We start from the raw sequence: 12,140 nt of genomic DNA, 5'->3' as shown, positions 1-12,140 counted from the left end.
CATCAATCAAGTTCAGGCGAGGATCTAGCTCTTCCTGAGTGCATGTCAAGTGACCCATTATGACTATAATTTGCTGTCTAAACATGCTTGTCTCGTTTTAATAATTCTAAATTCTGGCATTCATAAAATACATATACTGTCTTTATAGCTGACTCACACCTAACATTTCCTACACTGTCCTAAAGTGTTGAGGCCATGTCGAGAATGGAGAGAGTAGGGACCAAAACGTCAACACAAGAGCATCCTGAATTCCTCTCCTCCCATGGAGCAATGTCCTCTGAGAGAAAGCCAGAGACCACAGTGGCTCCCATATATTAGGAGATTGAAATGGTAATCAAAACCCCCCAATAAACAAAACTCCAGGACCAGATAGCTTCATTGGTGAATTCTACCAAACATTTCAAGAAAAATTTATATCCATCCTTCCTAAACTCTTTAAACAAAATAGAAGAGGGAACACTTTCAAGTTCATTTTACAAGGCCAGCATTGCCATCATACCAAAAGCCAGACGAGGACACTACAAGAAAGAAAAATATGGGCCAATATTCCTAATGAACGTAAAAGCAAAAATCCTCAATAAAATATTAGCAAAACAAATTCAACGGTATCTTAAAATGATCATTCACCATGACCAAGTGGGATTTTTTTCCTGATGCAAGGATGGTTCAATTATTCCAATTGATAAATGTGATATACCACATTATTAAAACGGAGTTGGATTGTAAACTGGCCCAGCCACTGTGGAAAACAATATGGAGGTTCCTTGAGAACTTAAAAATAGAATTACCGTATGATCTAGGAATCCTTCTTCTGGGTATATATATCTAAAGGAAACAAAAACCCTATCTTGAAGAGATATCTGCATGTTCACTGTGATGTTATTTATAATAGACAAGACATGGAAACAACCTAAGTGTGCACTGACAGATAAATGGGTAAAGAAAATGTGATGATAGATAGATAGATAGATAGATAGATAGATAGATAGATAGATACATATGTCATACATACATACAATTGAATATTATTCATCCTTTAAAAAAAAAGAAAACTCTGCTATTTGTGATAACATGGATAAACCTGGAGGCCCTTAGGCCAAGTGAAATAAGCTATAGAGACAAAGACAAATACTTATATGTAAGTGGAATTTTTTTTAAGTAGTAGAAATTGCAGAAACAGAGTAGAATGGTGGTTGCTGGGGCTAGGGTATGGGGGAAATAGGAGAAGCCTGTAAAAGGGTACAAACTTTCAGTTATAGAATGACTGAGGTCTGAAGATCTACTGTATAATACGGTGGCTGTAGTTGATAATGTTGTATCGTGTAATTGAAATTTGCTAAGAGAGTAGAACTTGTATTCTCACCAAAAAAGAAAAAAAAAGGTAAATATGTGAGGTGGTGGGCATGATAATTAACTCAATGGTAGGTGTCCTTTCACAAGATAGGCATATATCGAATCATCATATTATATACTTTATGTTACAATTTGTCAATTATATCTCAGTGAAGCTGAAAAAAATGAAATCTTGTCTTTTTCTTTACCACTGAGCGTATATATTGAACTACTTTTAGGACTCCAACAAGCTTCTTCACCCTCATTTTTAGATGATGACTACTTATCCTTCAAGACTCAACTTGCAAGAGTTTTCCAGAAGGCCTTACTTGACCTCCTTCCTACTCCAACACCCTGTACCTGACCTAACATAGCATGTATCGCACTGAATTGCAATTGGACTCTTTACTTCTATTTTTGCCAAACTGGACCGTGAACTCCATTCAGTGAGGGAACTATCTTTGTCCATGTTGCACCACTGAAGCCTAATGCAGAGTCTAATACGTAGTAGGTTCTCAGTAAACATTTATTAAATGGAAGAGTGAATGAACATAAGCATATCATGCACGGTGGAAGATTAGTTGCTTCCCACTAGAGTTTCAGGGAGTCTGGTCCAATTCTATAATTTTCGAGAGACAATGACCACTCTCCATAGTCTTACCGCGTCCCCATTTATGGAACTATCCTTTATCTATCAAAGGGAACATGAGCTAGGCATGGACTTGAGATACAATGGTAGAAGGGATCTTAATGGCTCAAGTTTTATACAGAGGGGGTAGATTAATCCAAGCAAGGAACATTTTATTTATGTCCAGAGGTCTGGAAAGATTAAGATTTATCCCTAGATACATTTTTCTATATAAATGATTGTGGCCTGCATGAGCACAATGGCTTGTTATCCCGGATTGGAAGTTTTGGGCAAGCGAGATGGGTCCTTTGGAGGTATGTGCTGCCTGTGGAAATGACTGAATAAGACTTGCTCTGGTCAGGACATCTGGGTGGCTCAGATGGTTAAGCATCTGCTTTCGGCTCATGTCACAATCTCAGGGTCCTGGGATTGAGTGCTGCTTCGGGCTCCTTGCTCAGCGGGGTGCCTGCATCTCCCTCTGCCTGCCACTCCCCCTGCTTGTGCTCTCTCTCTGTCTCTGATAAATGAATAAAGTTTTGCTCTGGTCTAATAGGTACGGATGGGTCTAGGCAACTCTACTGCTATACTGTCACAGCTCCATGGTCTTCATGTTTTTCAACTACATGATACAGGTAGAAATTATTAGAGAACAAGATTACCTTTGATTACTACCCAGAAAATTGGTGAGATGGATAAGTCTCTACAGATGGTGTGATTTTATGGAGGATTTAGAGTTGCTCTTGTCTTTTCCTGCTTTTAAAATAGATCTTACTCTGTCTCCTGGAATTTGTTTCCTATAGATTGTGAATTTTTGAACCAGAGTATGGAAAGAGTTTGCTTAAACAGCAATAAAACCAAACCATACCTAGCTACGTCACCTAAAACAATGCAGTATACTTCGTTTCCATCTTCCTGACAAGAAGGGAGATTTTAAGCCTCCAAAAGAAGTAATTGTAAAGATTTGTGAGTTCTTCAGATTGAAATACATTATACTACAGTAACTTTTTAAAAAAGATTTCATTTATTTGTTTGAGAGATAGCAAGAGATAGCAAGAGAGAGCATGAACTGGGGGTGAGGGGAAGAGGTACAGAGGGACAAAGAGAAGCAGGCTCCCTGCCGAGCATGGAGCCTGATGCAGGACTCCATCCCAGGACCCTGGATCGTGACCTGCCCCGAAGGCAGATGCTTGACTGACTGAGCCACCCAGGTGCCCCTCCTGCAGTAATTTTTTAAATAAAAGAATATTTCATATTTTCAATACACTTTTTAATCATTTCCATATTCCATATATGTCTTCTGTGAAGCTAGAAATGAACGAATTCTTTCAATAATCAAACTTTAATAATAGGGACTGGCATGAGCTCAACTTGTAAGAAATTGCTCAGTGAGCTAATATCAGGTAGAATTGGAACAAAGGCATCTATTTCTCATCCTCTAGACCATGTTACAGTTATCAGCACTGTAACTCATGATGATAGTGGGTTAGTCTAATAGCAGAAAGCTTTAAAATGTCTTCTCCATATTTAAATCCTCATGATGTCATTTTTCTTTCTAATACATCCTAGCAGAAATTTCTGTAGGTCTTCATTTTAGAAGTTGCATGTGGTGGAAATGAGTGATTTGGAGAAAACCTAGAAAGAAAATTGGGATTAATTGGGAGTATAGGGTTCCTCACTGTCAAATGTGAATTAAAACTCCATCCAAGCACCCGCATGTTAGAACATTTCCTATGCTTGATCCATTCCATAACATCACTATTGAAATCATCTCCATTAACAGGAGTTGGGATTCAGCTATTAAACCTTGTTTGGAAGTTACAAGGTAATTTGGCAAGCCAAGGAAGGCACTGAAAAGTTGCCTTTCAGAGAATATCCCACCAGAGCTCAGAGTTTCTGCTTTTAAAAAGCCACCAGAGTTATGTGGGTCTTTAAACATCTTAACTTCTGGATTATTCCACTTCGACCCATTGACCAGCCTCCTGAGAAATGAACTCCTGAATCCAGGTGAGTTTTTCAAGGCTAGAGAGACTTCGTGATAAAGTTGTTGGGACTTAATTAAGATTCTGATCTCCAGAACTGTCCTTTGGTAACAGAGAGTACCAGGCTCTCCAAGCTGGGCTTGTTGGGGAAGGAGGAGGAGAGAGGCTTTGACGTACATTTTTCTATAAATACAAACACGTCCTCTTCAGTCGCATATAGTTTTGCACACTTGGCTCACTGACTCCACGTCCTCACATCACCATCTCTAAAGCTTCTATGTTTTGAACACTTCCCTCTCTAATGTCATTTGTCCCAGAACGTTGCCCACCCCCCACTCAGTGTCCCATTGCTTAATTTAAACAGCCACCGCCATCCCCCCGCGGCATTTCACTTCCCTCCTTCTCTTGCTATTTTCGCAAAGTGAGTAACTTGCCGCGGTCTCTTTTGATATCATTTTGTAGTGTCCTGTGTATAGTTTTATTATTTCTCTTCTGTTAGAAAGAATCTTTCAATTTACTTCTTTCTGCGTTTAAAACTGTCCAGAAGACCTCATTTGTCATGGGAATAGGCCAATGGATGAGATGAGAATTGTGTGTCTAGTGTGTCTGAATTAAAGGGTACTTAGAATTCCCAAATGCCCTTCTCTTTATGGATGAGGGAACAGTGTCCCAGAGGGACTGGGTGATTTGATGAATGGCAGCTAGAGCATTGGTCGCAAAACAAATGCTTGAACCAGATCTTCCCATTCCTGTGGTTCTCAGAGTTTGATTCTTAATCTGCACAACGAATACACATTCTATTAAAGTTCATTTCTTTGAACTTTCTGTTGTCATTATAGAGTAATAATAAGCAATGTTTCTGTCTTTTATCGACAGTAAACAATATGTAATGATAAGGCCATATGCCTTTTCAATGATTTTTTAATATCAGAGTTTATACGTTGAAACAAGTACCAGATTTCTAGGTACTTCCATTTTAAGTATATACTTATCCAAGTAGTGTGGAATTTGTTTAGAATATTGACGTTTTAATGACTTTTTAAAAACTTTTTAAAAAAGATTTTATTTATTTATTTGAGAGAGAGAAAGAGAGCATTGGCAGGGGGAGTAGCAGAGGGAGAAGCAGACTCCCCACTGAGCAGGGAGCCTGATGCGGGACTCGATCCCAGGATCCTGGGATCATGACCTGAGTAGAAGGCAGCCGCTTAACTGACTGAGCCACCCAGGCTGCCTTTAATGACTTTTTAATATCAGAGTTTATACACTGAAACAAGTCAGAGTTTTCTAGGTAGTTCCCTTGGAAATGTATGCTTATCCAAGTAGCGTGGAATTTGCTTAGAACACTGTTTGAAGTGAAGATGACTCAAGTACTGGAAATATTTCGAGCAGAAAAGTGAACAGTTTCTAATGCCCTGGAGATTTTACCATGAATGGGTGCGTTGTATTAGGATAAGGAGAGATTTCTCACTCTTCTCATGTGAAAAATGCACAGCTGGACCAGGGGGGGATTAGAGGAGAAACTCTTTTAAGTCCTCTCCTGCTGGTGACTTCCTGTAAAGCAAAAAGGAGACTCAAAGCCCACAACATATTTGTATTATGAAAGGGTCACTGAAGTTCCTTCCTCGGGCCTTAAATAGGATTGTTATAAATATGGAGACACAACCAAACACAAGATGCTTATGACGTAGAATTATATATAAAGAAAGAGTTAAATGAGGACAAGAGGGATAGAGACATATTTTTTTTCGAGGGCACACTTCACAGTGGACAATGACTTTGTGCTTTTTTTTTCAGAATCAAATCTGACAGCCTAAGTGCTACACTCCCTGGGAGCTGCTTTTCTGGAACAGATCTGAATATAGAAGACTGAGTTCAAACCTTGATTGCCTGGAATTGAAACTTCCATGTAAAGAATTGTTCTGGAACATAGACTTAGTTCAATCTTCAGATCCTATGACGTGAGAAACCTGCAGAGAATAAACCTCTAAGGTAAAGGTATTTGTTTTACACAAAAATACATATTTATTTCTGAATTGTTCCTACCCTTTGTGGATTTAAATGAATATAACTCAAGAATCTTTTGGATAGTTAAAAAAAACCCACTGTCTCAAATTTATGTATTTTCTGCACTTCTTTCACTTAATGGATGGAAAGATCATTTATTTAGTAGTGGGGAAAAGAGCAGACATTGATTTTTCACTTGGAAATAATATGGGCTTGAGTAACAGAGAAGACGTGATTTTCAGATTTGAGGAACTACCAACTATTTCAGAAATAAATCAGTTCAAGATCTTCATTTTGTGGATAAGGAAATTGACACCTGGAAAGGTGATACGATTGCCCAGGGTCAGAGAGAAGTCTAGTCACAGAGCTGGAATGAATCTGTATGTTCAGATATTTTGTAGCAACATAGGATATGTGTGTAATGATTTATCAACGTGGATCAGGTTGTTTGGTGGAGAGGGGCTTTCTCGGTTCTGGTATACTATGGAGACATATACATATGTGTGTGCGTGTGTGTGTGTGTGTGTCCATAATTAATTTTCTACTTGTATCAAACCTTTGGGGAACTCTTTCTCAGTGTTTGTAATTTCTAGGCACTATCCAGTGACCTTGGACTAAAACTTAAATATGATATTTAAAGTCTGCATCTCATTGTATCTCTGGGTTTCTCACATAGGAATCACAACAGAGGGCCAAATTATTAGTTTTACCTTGGGGAAACAGTGAGGCAGGGGCAAGGAACAAGAGAAGGGAGCAAAAGAAGGGAGAAAAATTCATTTAATTCTAGTCTTACGGTGCACTGAAAGTACCCTGATAAAACCCAGATATCTTTGGGAAGGTTTGCAGCTCAAGCTCACACAGACAAAAAATGTTTCTATCATTCCCTAAACTCCCAGGTGTTCCAATATCTGGAGTCTTCCCAGCAGATGTCTTAGTGGGTTAGGGTGTATGTCCATAATTCATACCTGGAGTTAGTGAGAAAGGAACAGGATGGATGCCTCAAATAGAGAGGAAAAGAAATATTATATGGCAAGGAACAAGCTCCAAGCAGAGAGGCGAGAGATCTTCAGAGATTTCACATTCTTGTCAGCTCTTGTGCCCACCCATACTTCTTAATTTCCAGGCTTCCTAACCCTTTCAGGTCCTCCTATACTTCAGACTGCAAATTAATGAGATCATCTGAAGAAGATTTTGTAGCCAAGGAAATTGATGCCTAGAAAGGCTAAGTAACTTGCCCAAGGTCACTAAGCAGGGGCATTTGTAAATGTGATTTTGGAGTCTCTCCCATTTACCAACAAAAGCCCAGGGGCCTGATTGGACTTGGTCTTCTCACACCTCCTTTAGTGGGAGTGGCAGTAGCCTCCATGTAATGTCTTCCATTATCATTGTCATTCAGACTCTGTGCCTTTGATTTCTTAGTCTAGTTGCCTATTCTGTTGATGGACTCTGTTTTCCATAGATACCCAATCAGTGGCAAAGTCATTCTTCCAATGGGAACACAGAAAGATGTGGGGCTTGGTCTCTGCTCTTGAGCACAAGACTTTAGTTTTGTGCTGTTAGGTAGACCAGGAAGTGTCACAACAGTCTGAGGAAAGTTTCATAGACCTGGAAGACAGGTGACCTAAGATCTAGATCCAGATCTGAATGAACTAGAACAACCACTTAACCTCTCTCGGTCTTCATATACAAATTAAAGATATTAAATAAAAGCTGCAGTGAGGATGAAATCAGAAGATATATGTTACCTAGGATGTTGTAGGCACTCAGCAAATACATTAGCTCCCCCTCCCCATCCCTGACTACCTCACTCATTATTTTGAGGCTGGAATGATGAAGACATGTCAAGAAGTTAAAATGTACTTTACAAGAATTGGAAATCACTTTTCTTTATCTGAATCATTGGAGAAGTTAAAATTTGCCTTCTCTGAAATGGCATTTAAGATAAATCTTCTGGTTGCAAAGCAACTTTAATCCAAAGAACATTTGCCTACCAGATAAATATAGCAAATCATTGTGAGAGATGAGGTTGAGTTTTTCCGTATTTGCCCTAATGCTTCCAAACAAAATGGTAACGGTTCTGATAAGTTGTCCATATCTACAGCGTGCAGCCCCATCTATCTCGCCTGTCTTTGAACTTGGGAAACATTTTAATCAGGCCCAGGCTTTTTGTTGAAAGGAATTTGCCTGTAAAGGAACTACTTGGTTTCTGGCTATGCTGTGGGATTCTGTTTTATGTTCAAAACTGTCAGGTGTCCTGGGTTCTCAGTGATATTTATTTACTTTTCATACTGGAGGTTGGGCTTGGAGCACATAAGCACTCTTGATGTTCAGCTAGAGCATTGAATTTGCACCCTTTCTTGAATATTTTAACACCATTTAGGAGCTACTACTGTAGGTAAATGGCTTGCAAAAACCACCATGACAATATTTTCTTGCATATTTGCTTTTTGCAAGCATATATATTTAGAGCAGGAAAAAGACATTCTTCAATCACTTCCTGCACCTTTTTTTTCATGTTTTGAAATAGTAACTGATGGTACTAAAAGAGACTTCTCTGAGCAGAATGTGTATTATTTATGCTAGAAAAGAGCAAAGGTTAAATTGAGGGATTGTCCAGTGCTGGGGGTGTTGCTCCTCTCTTCCATCCGAGCTGCCTCTTTTTCATTTCTCAGCATCTCCTGTGTCTGAGCAAAAAGGACAGTTCTCTCCGGCTGCAATACACTTTTACTGTGTAGTCCTTCCATCAATAGCATTTCAGTTTCAAACTAGAACTGTGAAAGGAAAGACACCCAACTTGTAACTATTGGAAATGGTTTTCCTTGAGGGACATTCACAGTCTCTGTTGAATACATCTTCGTTCTTCATTGTAAACCACAGAAACTGTCTTTGGTTAACTGGAACTGAGAGGGAATGAATAGAAAAAAATATGATGGAGATCACAAAATCTAAAGGAAGGATAAAAGATGAACCTTAGTAAAATGGCCAAAGACCAAGCAGAGGGCCAAACACCAACTAAAGTAGCATCATTGGAGCCACCTACTTCAGGGACAACGGCAGCTGCCATTGGAGATTGAATGCCAGAGCTGGACCCATAATGCCCCAAGCAGTGAAATAAATTCTCAACTGTCTTTTCTTCTGTGTGCCATTCACTCCAGAATCAAATTCTCCATGGCATCCTATTAAATAAGACTAAGTCACATGCCCAGGCTCAGCTTTCAGCTACTGTAAGTGAGCAGTGGGGGCTTTGCTTCTTACCAAGACTCCAGAAATGGACGATTCCATAGTTCAAGGAATTGTGTTCAGATGTTTTGAGCAGCCAAGATCCACTACATTCTACTTAAAACAGCACTTGTGGGAACTTCTACTTCTGGGATGCTTGAGTTGAACACTTCTCCTAAAGCAAGAGTGCCATTTAGAGAGAACCAGGCCAGTGTGCCTACCCCCATCTCCTGAATCATGGCTCATAGATTCTGCCCAGGGAGATAGCCAGGCCTTGAGAACAGAGAGCTCCAAAGTTCTCCTTAAAGGAAATTCAAGCCTCAAGGAAATTGGAAAAAATGTAGACTTGGGTGATAAACAATTAAGAGGCCCACAGTTCCATGAGAATGGTAAGCTAAACCACTGGCCAACTATTCGCCAGAGAGAACCAGGGAAAGAGGCAGCTGAAACAAGCCCTTGAGGGGTCCAAGTCAACCTCAAACAGTGGCTTCAAAACAACCCTTCCAAAAGAGCCCAAATTTAATTGAATCAGACTGTGCAGAAATTTATGACCCAGAGAATTGTCAAAAACAATTAAGAATCAGCCGGCATTTGGAGCCCAACAGCTGCCCATGATCAGGGAAAATGGCAGTCAAGGATAGCTCAAAGGGAACACATGCAAGACTGTATCCTCACAGGAGCAAGGGAGGTCTCACACTGTGAGGGAAATAGACTAAGCTAGAATAGTCTAGCCTGTCATTAAACAAATAAGCTAGCAAACAGCGATGGCAAGCTTCAGAGTCAGGGGGTGGGGGTGGGGGGTGAGGGAGGGGCAAGGTGGGTGTTGGGTGGGGATCAATATCCAGAGTTGTTGCAATATATTTTCTAAAATGTCCAATTGTCAACAAAAAATTACAGGGCATACAAAGAAACAGGAAAGTGGCTCATACCTAGGGGGAAAAAGCAGGCAACAGAAACCTCTGAGAATGCCCCGATGTTAACTTTAACAGACTTCAAAGCAACCATTATAAATGCGTTCAAATGATTTTTAAAACTCCATACTTCAAGGTATGATAACACAAAGGAGGTGGATGGGAGTAGAGCTATATATATTCAGATCTGCAGAAATAAATGAATAGAACCAGAAGTGATAGTAAGAAGAGTAATATAACAAATGTTACAAATAATGCTTGCTCTCTCTTCTCTTAGCTTTACTGAAAGGCAACATACTTAAATAAAGTGACAATTATAGCAATGTATTGTTGAGTTTGCACCATATATAGGCACAATATATATAAAAATAATGGCGTGAAAAGGGTAAGAGGGAATAGGTCTATAAAGGTATAATGTTTCTATATCTCACTGGAATTAATTTAGTATAAATCCAGAGTCTGATAAGTTTAGATGTATGTGGTAAGCCCTAGAGCTACCGCTAAGAAAATATCTAAAATATATATAGTAAAAAAATCATTAAACATTATAAATTTTATAATGTATAAACATTACACTAGAAAAAATTCACTGAATGCAAAAGAAAGCAGCAAAAGAGAAATAGAAAAAAACAAAAATGATATGAGAAACAGGAAACAAAAAGTAAAATGACAGATATAAATCTAACTACATAAAAAATTTAAAAGCATGTAATTCTTATTATATATCTCAATTAAAGCTGCACAGTAAAAACCCCAACTTTATAGAGATGGTGACTTTCCCAACCAAAGGGTTCCCCACACGCACATTTTCTACTAATGTAAGCAAAATGAAATAATGTTCAAATTGGTAAAATATGATTAGAGTATGAAACCCTAACAAAAATCATCAGTGACAGATGTTTTATTTTCTTTGCAATGAATCAAACTTTCCAGAGCAGGGAACAAATTACCAATGCCACATAACCAGATAGAAAAAGAAAAAAACAATACTTGACTGCTTCATTTTCAACCAATTTCAGGATCCATTTATAATAATGGCAACACTTACGTTGTACTCTCCGGTAGCAAGGACCCTTCTAAGAGCTCTCCAAGCATTAACTCATTTAATTCTCAAAACTGAGGCAAGAACTGTTACTGTATTGCCCCCCCACACACCTTTTTCTTTCCAGATGAAGAAATGGAAGCACAGAAAGGTTAAGTGATTTTCCTAATATCACACAGCCAGGAAATGGTGGGGCTGGAATTTGAACTCAGGCAGTCTGGCCTTAGAATCTCTGCTGTTAAACACTATATTCTTCATATTAAGGTGTAGTTTTTTATTTTTTCCACTTAAAATCATATTGTTAATGTAGATGACTCTGAGTTGAAACTTAGAATGGTTACATAATTTGATCAAAGTCATGTAAGTAAAATAGAGAACCATTTCCTCAGCACTCAGGAATGTTAGGGGAGGTATGAGACAGAAAGAACCATAGAGACCGTGCAGTCTAACTCCCTCATTTGATAGATGCTGAAACAGAGAACCAAGTCCAAAATCATGTCATTGCTTCATAGTAGAGCTTAACCTTGAATTCCAGAGTCCCTGGGTCTTCGGCCCACAGATTTTTTCATCCATAACTAATGGACAAGTTGTAAGAAAGACTTTCCAATGCAATTATCAGTTCACACAATTCAGGAGAATTTTTAGATAGGTGACATGCAACACTAGAATGAGTTAGATGGTAAAGGAAAAAGGTCCCTGTCACCAGGTATTTGCAGGGAGAGGTAGATGTAGATTGCCCTTCTGTTAGGGATGTTACAGAAAGGAGGGAAACTAAACTAGATGACCTAAGGCTTGCCCTGACTCACTCTCAAGTTCCATGTTCTGTGATATTTATATGCCTTTGACTTTTCTTTTGAATGCATCTGTGATGAAAACACATTATTTAAGTGTAAATACAGAAAAGTGGAAAAATTAAAATGTAACCTTAGTTAATTGTGCAACGCGTGACCCGCACCACGCCGAAGGTAATGAAAACACATAGCACCGCTAACTCTGTTGTATTTTTCTTCCAGTTCTTTGACACC

The 12,140-nt window shown here is 38.9% G+C and overlaps 1 long non-coding RNA gene across 2 annotated transcripts in view; it reads left to right on the top strand.

Annotated features, from left to right (window-relative positions):
- The window catches only part of LOC148107838 (uncharacterized), a 173,922-nt gene that overhangs the window by 101,818 nt on the left and 59,964 nt on the right, over positions 1-12,140 (top strand). For both annotated transcript variants that reach the window (XR_015721507.1, XR_015721506.1), the window contains exon 2: positions 5,734-5,928. This is a non-coding gene — a long non-coding RNA (uncharacterized LOC148107838). The remainder of the gene's footprint in view (positions 1-5,733; positions 5,929-12,140) is intronic.

This window comes from Ursus americanus, chromosome 24 (assembly GCF_024610735.1).
Source record: "Ursus americanus isolate L20-20 chromosome 24, mUrsAme1.1.p, whole genome shotgun sequence".
Classification (NCBI taxonomy): Eukaryota; Metazoa; Chordata; class Mammalia; order Carnivora; family Ursidae; genus Ursus; species Ursus americanus.
This window is presented reverse-complemented; position numbering and strand designations above follow the sequence as displayed.